We start from the raw sequence: 11709 nt of genomic DNA, 5'->3' as shown, positions 1-11709 counted from the left end.
CTTAAATGGGCTCCTGTTCCCTCAAACTGTATTTTTCCCTGTCCCCTGAATAGTATACCTTTCTATGTTACTGAATAATCCTTTATTGTTTCCAACATAATGCCATTGTAGGGATTGTTATAATATATTTAAGCATGACCCCCAAATCCTTCAATATTAAGGATGTTTGATGGATACTTGATTTTTGGCTGCCCATCATCACCTCCATCTTCACTTGGTAACAACCCATATTGTCTTTGGGGGAATTTCCTTTCTCCCAACTTTTGCAGGCTTGTTGAGAATATAAACAAAGGTTCGTGCTCATCCAATCTCCAAATTAGGTGAGTGTGTTTTCAGTTAATACATATAAAGTACGGAGAACATTATGTGACACTTAATAAGGATTCAACAAAAAATATGAGCTATGACATGTCAGATGATCAAAGCCACTGCTCTTTCACAAATGGCAAACTGATGATTTCGCACATGGTGTCAGTCTAAATTAATATGCTTCATGGTTTTCTTTTAGGATTCCTCTCATAGTTTACTGTGGAATAATTTAGGGAGGTAGAAAATTAAGGAAGGAAGCAAGAAAGTGAGGAAGGAAGGAAAGAAGGAAGGATTTATTGATGGAGTGAAAGATTTAATGTCATTAATTAACTTAATTTCAGAGACATACCTTGTAAGGCCAAAGTATTTTCTGACCTGTTTCAATTTCTTTATCTTACCTATATCTGTACATTGTTGTAAATTGTCTTCACTCTTCTTACTCAAATCTATAAAATAGATTTAAGCTTCAAGAGCAGAAAGCAAGTTCAGGGTAATATTTTCTTGTTATATTGTGCCTCTTAAAGCAATAGCTTCTTTTCTTGTCCATTTCAAAATCCCTGTGTGAATATTTCATTTTAATGTCTTCAAATTCCACTGAATAAAAAAGGCTTTGGTGTTTTTCCCAAGACCCTAAATCTATTTTTAACTTAGAGCTACTAACTTTTATCATATCATTTCATATATTTTAAATGGTTACTGTGGTACTATTTGCCAAATAATACACTAAGTACTGGCAAACCCCAAGTGTTCCGTATATTTGTCTCATGAAGGTCCTTCCTATAAATAAAATTTCTTCTCCCTTACCTTTCTCTATTTCCCCCCTATTTTTCCACATAAAAATATTTATTCAATACCATATTTGACCATGATAATATCATAAATAATCCATCACTTGGGTGGCACTCATTGAACTATGTTTCGGGTGCTCAGAGGAAGTAGGACAGTGACTAGAGTAATATATCATATTCTGAAGTCCATGATCAATAACACCAAACTGCAAAGGGAATGAGAGCCACTAATGCTCAGATGTTCTGGACTTTTGCTGAACACGGGACGTGGAATGAGATTAAATATTTAACAACCATTATTGCAAACCAAGTCTTCCAGGACCCCAGAGACAATAGTATTCAATAAGTATTTTTTAACACTTTCTATGAGCAAACCTTGGTGTTCATGGTGCTATAAGGTAAACACTGAAAAATATAACCTACCCTCCATTTAAAAACAAGATTACAATCCAGTAGTAAGATAAGTAAGTGACTATCTAAAGATAGACCATGGTAAATACCATAAGAGAGACGCTTATAACTTGCCAGTCAGTAAGAGATCAAAGGAGGAAGCAAGGGCATCTGCTGAAGGCAAGGAGAGAGCAGGATTCAGCAGCAGCATGAACCTCGAATGACATTGGCTCCAGCCTCAAGTCTGATCATCTAATTTTACATGAGGGCTGGAAATCTGAATTTCTATGTGTAATATCCTTCTACAATGTTGAAATTTATTTTTAAAAAATCAGTGTGCAACTTTAAGACAGCAGAGGCACTATATTCAGAAATATCATTAGAAGAAGCAGAACAGGATTTGGAATCAGAATGTGGAAATCTTTGCAGCATTTAGGATTTTATCCTTAAGAGAGTAGGAAATGGGGATAATTGAGGGGTTATTAAAAGAGACATGAAATGAAATGGCTAAAACAATGCTTAAGAAAGCCAAGTTTAGCAGCAGTAGGTAGATTGGATTGGAAGGCTGAACTGAAAGGGAAGAAGTCGATTAGGAGACTGTTGCAATGGATCAATAAGAAAGTGATCAGGGTGATAGAAGTGACAATGGAGAATAAGGCAGAGATGGTGGTTAGAATGTAGAAACACATGCAAAGTTCACAGGATGCTGCTCACGCTAACTCTTTCTTCCTAACATAATGTAATTTCATTTGAAAATTCATTTTTTGAAAAGCAGGCTAGCCCCTTCATATATATATATTCCCTGGTACACAGTAGCAATTAAAATAAACGTTCAACTATTTAAAATAATACTAACCATTGGAGTACATAATCACTTATTTTTTATATACAGAATTTCCCCCACTGACTTCCCTTGCCAATCCTATTCACCTCCCTCTTCATGACTGCTCCATGAAAAGTAAGACGTCAAATTACATAGTGCCAATTGTTTACACCGTATCAGAGATATTTTGCAGAGGAGAGAGGATTTCCACCAAACCTTTGGTGGAACAATTATTTGTTGGAACAACCCTTTGGTGAGAGTTACTCTGTCTTCATTGCCCTTGTAACTGTTTACAGCTAACTTTTGGTCCTGATATTGGTAGAGAAATACAGACATATTCTCTAGTAAATATGTTTATATACACACACTATAAATATACTATAGATAAGCTATAGCTACTGTTCTAACATCTAAGTTTTTTTTTTCATTTTGTTGATTTCATAGTACCAAGTAGGGCATGTTTTCATTACTACCACTTAATAAATGTGTGTTATGATACAATTAATTTCTGATATTCTAAGTAACCCCTCCCCATTAAAGTGACCTTATTCAGAAACATAAGTGAGGGTGAGACAAGAAAAGCTGTATTCTCTCATCTAACTCTTTTTATTATCTTTTAAATCTGAAGCATCTAACTTCCTCCTCCCTTCAGGTGGCCTGAGCCATGACTAAGGCGTCATGGTTGTTTGCTATGTACCTTCAGGTATGCCCTCATGGGGATTTGCAACTCAATAGCTTCGATTTGGAATAGGGAAATCCTACTAGTTTTTTCATTTCATTTAATTTGCATCTCTTAGGTGTCTTCTATATCCAAGAGAGTCAGGCAACTTGGACAGACAGAGGGGTAAATCAATTGCCTGGATTTTGTCCTATATAATAGAGAAGACAACTCTAGAAAAGTTTAAGAACAGATGTTCAGTGTTATAATTAGCAATTTTAGCCATAAAGAATTATAGTTCCTATAGGACTCTTGGACTGAGTCAAGAAGATAAAATGGCTGCAAGAAGTAGCTGAAAGTTGGTGAAATAATTAACTTGTTGCCCTCTCTATCCAGAGGTTTTACTTATGTTGATTTCCACATGAAAGTTAAGACACCTGCCAAAACCCCACAACTTTTCCTCTGACATAGTTGCTGTAGATTTTCTCAGACGAGAACCAACCAGTAAACCAACCAAAAGGTTCAGTTGCTTCCTCAGCCACACCTGGTTGAAAGAAACCTGACATCCTTTATGAAACCTGGCTCATCTCAAGTGCATCTTATCTCTCAACATGACCGTGAACTTTGTAGTTTCTGCCTTTATGCTGAGTCAGGCATTCTCTTCATATCCTCGCTAGTTAAATTTGCTGTTGTGCCTTCAAAATTTCACGCTGTACAATTCTAATCCAGTAGCAATGAGTGATCTAGAAGAGAAATCTTCCCATTTTAGTTATAGCAAAGAACTTTGATTGCATAACCATCCATTATTTTTCATGAAAGTTACTGGACCTTTAAACCGTGAAACCACATCTCTTTTAAGTAGCAGCTTTTTAACATCTATAGCAGAAGAAAATTTAGGGATCTCAAACTGTTGCAGTTATTAAAGTAGTTAGCTCCCTTTCGAATCTTTACTTTCGCAAATTTTTCTCTGCTTGATGTTTTAGGTGCCCAAGTACACAGAACATAAAACACTGAGTAGCATTGAGTGGTACAATATAAAGGGTATAACATAAACAAAGAGAAATAAAAGGAAATAATTAAGGAAAAACAATAGTAGCGTATACCAAAACAACTGCTTGTTTTTTGTTGTTTCAAGCCAGATAATCTTGGGAAAGAGACAAATAATCTTGGGAAGGAATGGTAATATGGGGGAATGGGGAGTGGGGTGCAGAGGAATAAAAGAGTTACCCTAGAAAGTACAAACCTCTCTGGTCAACAACTAGAGTTGACTAGACTCTAGTCAATTTGTTGACTAGACTACAAATTCTATTTCTTGGAGGGAAATGATAACCTATTTTCCAATAAACATTGATATATTAGTTTAAATTTAAGAATGATAAAACTAAGTTACTTTCTGTGACTATTCTGTTTCAGCGAATTGAATAGCAAAATAATTTTCTGATGAATGAAAGCTGTTCTTTCTTTGTAAGTCTATATGTGTTGTCATCAGATAACCTCCTTTCCAAAATAATTTCAAGCAAAGGTAGCAAAATAATGAGGAAATAACTCTGAACTTTGAGACCAGAGATTTCCTTGAGGCTGGATCTCTGTCTATTATTGTATAATCTTGGCTGATCATTTAAGTTCTTCAGCTTCAGTTTCATCTACTAGATCAAACGGAAAAACCTTCAAAGCCAGGAAGCCAAGCGATACCCACCTTTGTTTCCCCAGCATCTAACAGAGTGCCAGGCACAAAAAGGATTTTAATAAGTATATATTTAAACAATAAATTTAAAAATGGGGATAAAATCATTTACTTTACAAGGTGATTATAGCAATCAAAAAAGTAATCAAATGCAATCATTTTTAAATCTGTAAATTATGCATAAATATAAAATATTTCATTATTATCTCATGAACAAAAAAATTTATTTTGTATTGTATACAGTTTTATAAGCAACCTGATTTATTTTTCTTGAATAGACTCTCAGTACATGTGTGTGTACTCAGTACATGTGTGTGAATATATATATTATATATATATATATATATATATATATATATATATATATAAAATTCAATTGATCTAAGCCTGCATGTCCTCACCAGTAAATTTAAGAATTGTAGACTTGTGTTAATTATCTTCAATAACTTCTGGTGGGCAATCAACTTATGATCTAATGTTTTATATGAATATTAGATACACTTACATCAGATGAAATATTAAGTAAGTTATTAGAATTTCTTTTTATCTAAGTGATATTTTTAAGTAGACATCAGGTCATACAGCTCTTTTTTTACCTCATGGAATGCTCAGTTTATTGTAATGCAGAAACAAACATTTCAATAAACTATCAAAATACAAAAATCAAATTACAAAAAACTATAAAAATTTACCAAAATAAATTATCAAAAATTACAGAAAACCAAAACTTCAAAAATCCTGTCAAATATTTTTATTGATCATTGACTGACATCCTCAAACAATTTGAAAAGGGTGTTTAGAAGTGTAGAAATTCCCTGAACTCAAGGAATTTGCAGTCTAATTGATGAAACCAAACCATCCTATAAGAGAAGTAGCAATTAATTCAAGACAGACTATAACTAAATATCAGGAGTTATATAGACTCTAAATGCTATAGAGATTCAGATAAGTGCTTTGGAAAAACAAAAAAAAGGGAAGACATGTCAAGAAAATGAAACCTGAAAGATAAATAAAACTTGACAAAAGACAGTGAGACGAACCTTCCAGGCAGAGGGTATAAATCAAGTTGTGGAAGCAGAAAAAACCTGATTTGTTCATTGAAAGTGAAGAAATCAAATCTGACCAAAAAACAAGCATATGTTTTGGGAAATAATAGGAAATAAGATTGGTAGGAAAAAGGGGGAAACAATATAGGAATTCCTTGAAGAACTGTAAATAGGGGAATAATATATTGGCATGTGGTAAGCCCAGAATTGAGGAGAACAGCTAGGAAGGAGGTGTAATCACTAATGTGGTAACCATGGGAATGGAGAAAACGCAGTGTAAGAGACGAATCTCTGCATATATAACTAATAAATGATCCCTCATTCATCTTCAATCAAACTAAAGCCATGTCTATTCTTATCTTTCAACCCAGTGACATAATTTTTCAGGCACTAGATGTCACTGTTCCACCTAAGCAAAATAAAATCTAGTCATTCTGAAGCCACAATTGCATCTACCTAATAATTACATCTACCTCTATGTAGATCTGAGTCTGCTTTACTTGGTCCAGATAATTTCAAAATAAACCTAGGGATTAGTACCTACTGCAGTCTGAAGAAAAACCAGCTCTGAAGTTCTCTTTGACATTTTCTTAAAGTCTTCCTTTTTTGTAAAGAACAAATACAACAAAATTGTTAAAATGTTTTTAATTCAACAGGGAAATAAAGAATTTATACCATTGAAGAATAGGAAATTTTCTACTAGTAGAAAATGGCTTTGCTAATTTCTATAAAAACAAAATAAAACAAAACTAACATCATTTCTTCACAATGAGTCCATATTTGATTTGATTATAAACCTACCTATAGAGAATCCTATATAATTTTCTTTTATCTGTTCAGCATCCCACAGTTGGACATTTGACCTCCTTTTTGAAATTCCTCTTTGGGCTTACCATGAAAGTATAGTCAGTCTCACACTAAAAACAGCCTAAAGGACTAATCTGTTCGCTGTCTGCTGACTCAAGTTTGATCAACGGGACACTGGAACTTCTGACTCTTGAGTGATGCAAGGATATGGGATTGTTGGAGGTATTTCTTTAGAAGCCATGGGGGTGCTATCCTGATACTGACCAGACTGACTGTTCCCACTAAAGGCTGTCTCTGCACTTCCTGTGGCCGATCGCTCTAGTGTCCCCGTGACTCCTGGGTGTTCCCAAGCCTGGCTCTCCAGCTTCTGGTTGACTCCATGAGACTCCCACCCCAATACCACCACAACCCCAAGACACACATACAAACACATACAGACCCACACACATAATAACACTACAATAAATATCCTTTTCTTTATGGCAGCCAGGGTCAGTTTCTGTTGCCTGCAATCACACAAAACAAAACAAAAACCTAAATTCACAGCATGCAGAACAATGCAAATATTGTGCTGGTATTAAACTACCAGCTCTGTCTTGTCAAATTCATGCTTACTGAACCTCTAAGGACTGGGAGAAATACAAAGGAAATGGTTCTCAAAAAAGAAATATTTTATGTACCTAAAGACTGCAATTCTGAACTCTAGCATCCTTTTCTTCTAGAAGTGTTCAGGTACTTAATTATCCTCAACCTCTAAGGTTCTAGTTTTTGGACATCACTCTTTGGACACCCTAGTTGGTATTTCCATGAGAAATATGAAGTAACTGAAAGACTAGAATTTTTTAAACTACTGGCAATATAGTCAGTTACCAAAGCATCCCCAGAAGCTGCAGGAATGCAGGTTGGCATTTTAGAATTGACAAAGGGCCCAGCAGCAAAGAAAGAAAATTAGTTTAGAAGCAGTTTCCTGCCCCAATCCTAGATGTTATGATTTCTTTCTGAGAGATGACCTGGTATGGTAGAAAGGTCACAGATTTTACCTATAGGTTTTCTATTCCTAACTCAGCTATTTGTTAGATGTATTAACTTTGATAATTTAGTATAATTCTCAGTTTTGTTTTTTCAAACAGAAAAATAATGCTGCTTCTAAGGGTGGCTGTGAAGTAGATGTAAAGTTCCTTGCAAGGAGTACGGTAGAAATGCAATCTCATGTCCTCTTTTCTGTCTCTCCCCTCACTCCTAACCCACTCCAAGGAACCTGTTCTGGAGGCCTCAGATGTGGATACCTGGAAATAGATGACTAAAAGTGAAGGGAGCATGAAAAACACCCACACATTAAGCACCTGGAGACAGTCATAGACTTACTAATTTTTGGAGCTTGAGAGAATCTTATTGATCTTATACATATGTGAAAGGAACCAATGCTCAGAATTTTAGATTTTTCCAAGGCCACAGCTAATTCATAACTAGAAGCATATAAGTGCCTTATTTCACAAAAATTTCCAATCAATAGTTTTATATTACTGAAAAACACGACCTGAAAATCTGATGCACTGAAAGGTACTTGTGCTATAATGACACTTGCCTAGAGAATCTGCATTTTAAACTACTGACAGAGAGATAAGTATACAATATTATATTTGGGTGATTTTTTTTTTTTTGCACGGGGTTCATTCCTACCTGTCCTCAATTAACATAAGGCATGTGTCCGCCTATGTGAACAGGTGCAGCTATTTGAGTCTGAAGAGACTGCAAAGACAGAAGCGTCTGGAGGCTCATTTCTTTTCCTTTTCATACTGTTTTGGTTTAAAAATATTAGAAAATACAAAAATATAAAGAAGAAAATAAAAGTCTTTTCTAATTTGACCACCAAGGAATAACAACTGTTAAATCATTGCTTTCCCTTGGCCTCACAATCTCTTTTTCCTGCTCTTTCTCTCTCTGTAATATATGAATATTTCACAAAAATGTGATCTTTCACAATTTTTCCACTTAGTCCAGACTTATGGAAGGCTTAATTTGAAGTGAATAGTAGCCAGCAAACCTATAGGACTTCATAGCTTAAAAGTACTTTCTGGTACATTATCTTTTACACTTTATGACCACAGGTCTTTGGGGGAGAAGGGACAGCAGATAATGTTTAGAAAAGAAAACAATGGTAGAGTTACATCAACAAACACAAGTCCTTCTTTCTATGCAAGAGGATCATTCTGGAGAAGAAAATACTAGCACAGTGCAAAGACTGGCTATGTGTTCTTTACATCAAAAAGTAAGGTGTCCTTACCCAACGAAAATTGATTTTTTCAAGGAAAAAGATACCTACAATACATGTTCAAATAAAGACTGCAAGACAGAATTCAAAACAGAATTCAAAACAGAATTTATAATGCCCTGCAGCCCTGAGATCTCCCTATGCTGTATAAATGTGATATTAATCTCTACAGTAAAGTAATATTAATGGTCTCAGAAAGGAAAAATAATTTTAAATCTTATGTGCATACTAATTTAGAAATATAGAGATTAAAAAAGGAGAGAAAGAGTGGAAGTCAAAGGCATTAAACTTTAAGTGTTACTGTCTAGTTGATTATTGGAGTGGGTACTGTTCAGGGTTGCCTTATTTCAAATCTTTTTAAAAATGTGGATATATTCCAGAGGCTAGGAATCACATCTATCTTGTACACTGGTGTATCTCTAATACCTCAGTGTATCTCTCATACTAAGCACAAGCCTGCAAAAAAGGAGCTTAGCGAATATAGTCAACCAATTAAGATAACTTAATTAAGATAACTTGGTAACTTATAGTTACCAATTAAGAAGAACAGAAGTACTTCAAACAGCCCATATTCCAAAATTAACATTTTTATGACTTTGAAATGAATGTTTAATTTGTTTTAATTATGCATCAATTAATGAACATACAATATTTATTGAGACTCTATTTTCTGCAATATGATATATCCGAAGGGAAAACACACACTATTCCTGCCCTCCAAGAGCACATTCCCTAGTTAAGAAATGTGTCTGATAGGCTGAAAAATGCACATCTGAAAGGAAATAATGAATCCATTATTTTGCTTTTCATTGACGGACACTTCCCTAACCTTAACTTCATTCGGGGATTGTATGACTATGTATGACTACGCTTTCAGGTCACTTACTGTAAAGTAGCTTTAAATTTATGTGAACAAAATGCATCCAGGACTTCAAGGGAAATCGGGTCAAACTATGTGTGCCAAATGGACCTCTAAAACTATGATAAAGAAAAAAAAAGGTGGATAAAACACTGTGTGTCCTGGAGTGGAGACACCCAAAAGAGGCAGGAAACACAAAGAGAGAAGATCAAAGGGTATAAAACACATACTTACTTATCTGATAATTTACCTATGATTTTCCCTGCTGGTCGATGTGGGTTAGCTGACAATGAAATGGGATAAAGTACCTAAGGTTCTTAACTCTTACACAGGGCCTGAGTGGAAAAATGTTAACTTGTTGTATGTGTGTTAGAGCATATAAACTGTGTTGAAACAGGTATTAAAGTCTAGGGCCAGGAATCATTTTGAAATGGTCTTTAAGTCTATACTGTTTCTCTTATCCTCTCAAATGAAATTTGTCTTTTCTGTTTTTTTTTTTTTTTTTTTTTTTTTTTTTTTGCGGTACGCGGACCTCTCACTGTTGTGGCCGCTCCCACTGCGGAGCAATGGCTCCGGACGCGCAGGTTCAGCGGCCATGGCTCACGGGCCCAGCCACTCCGCGGCATGTGGGATCTTCCCGGACCGGGGCACGAACCCGTGTCCCCTGCATCGGCAGGCGGACTCTCAACCACTGCGCCACCAGGGAAGTCCTGTCTTTTCTGTTTTTATGTGTATTCATCATCTGTTCTGCCATACTGAAGACCAGACCAAATGGCCTTTTTTGATTAATGGCATAGGGACTAATGGCTGATAAAGAAAATCATTTATTAATTGCTACAGATAGAAAGCTAAGTATGGATTTTCAGGTACAGTAGCCTGTACTAACTCTGCCCACAAGGAAGATAAGGCCTTAGAGAGAAGTTGATGGAACATTTGCAGAAAAAGATCAATGTTAACAATGTTATGGTATTCCTTAGCACGGGTGGTACAAAGGTCATATAGATTCTCAGCCAAAGAAGAAAATCATAAAAATTTCCTGAAAGGGCAAGGCCAATACTTATTTTTAAAATTAAATATAAGGTAATGCTGAAGACTTTTATATGTTCTGCCAGTGGATGTATGCATTTGATGTATTTGTGTGCCTTTGTCAAGACGAATACAGCCAACTAAACAGTTCTGTTTTCTCAGGTACCTTGTTTACACTGTTTTGTTCTAATCTTTTTAAGATAATGACACAGAATCTCTTAAAATCCAATTTCCTGTTCATGCTTCTAAAAACCCTTGATGCTTGTCTATGATCAATTTATTCAAAAGACAGAAATTTATTTATTTATTTATTTATCACAACTTTTCATGCATAAAACTCAAAATCATTAGAAAAAGATTGAGTTAAAAGAGTTTAAAAAAATCCACCTCTTGGGAAATGAAGTTTAGCCTTAGAATGGATTCTATGGGAGATAAGGAACATGATGGTGACTTACCTTCTCATGCCCAAGCTACATTTAGAATCAATATTTAAAACTTTCTAGTGAAAATTCGAAATACAATGATCAATCATTGATTGTGGTATGAAGAAGGAATTAAAAATGTGTGTTTCATTTTGGGATTATGTCATATACATTTCCTCATATAGGGTTCCTTAGTTCCTCAATTACTCTTCCTCTCCACCTTTCAATCAATGCTATTGAACCCAATGCTATTGAACCCACTGATCTCTGATGAGTTCTTTTTACTGGACTCCTTACTTGGCCCAAATTGCTCCTGTCTATCTCTGGAATTATAGGGACTCTGCTATGGGTCAGGACACTTGGTCACAAGCAAATATCAAGGCCAGAAAAGAATGGCCAGGAGTATTCGGGGAGAAGATAGTTAAAATCTCTGTGGTCCTTGAGAATGTACCCACTACATTCCTCTATAGGACTCCATTCTTCCCACCATAAGTAAATTCTTTATCTGTGTATAAATTCAACCACATCAGAAAGTCCCTGATGGGGACTTCCCTGTGGACCAGTGGGTAAGACTCTGAGCTCCCAGTGCAGGGGACCCAGGTTCGATCCCTGGTCAGGGAACTAG

This window comes from Globicephala melas, chromosome 7 (genome assembly GCF_963455315.2).
Source record: "Globicephala melas chromosome 7, mGloMel1.2, whole genome shotgun sequence".
In the NCBI taxonomy this organism is placed as follows: domain Eukaryota; kingdom Metazoa; phylum Chordata; class Mammalia; order Artiodactyla; family Delphinidae; genus Globicephala; species Globicephala melas.
This window is presented reverse-complemented; position numbering follows the sequence as displayed.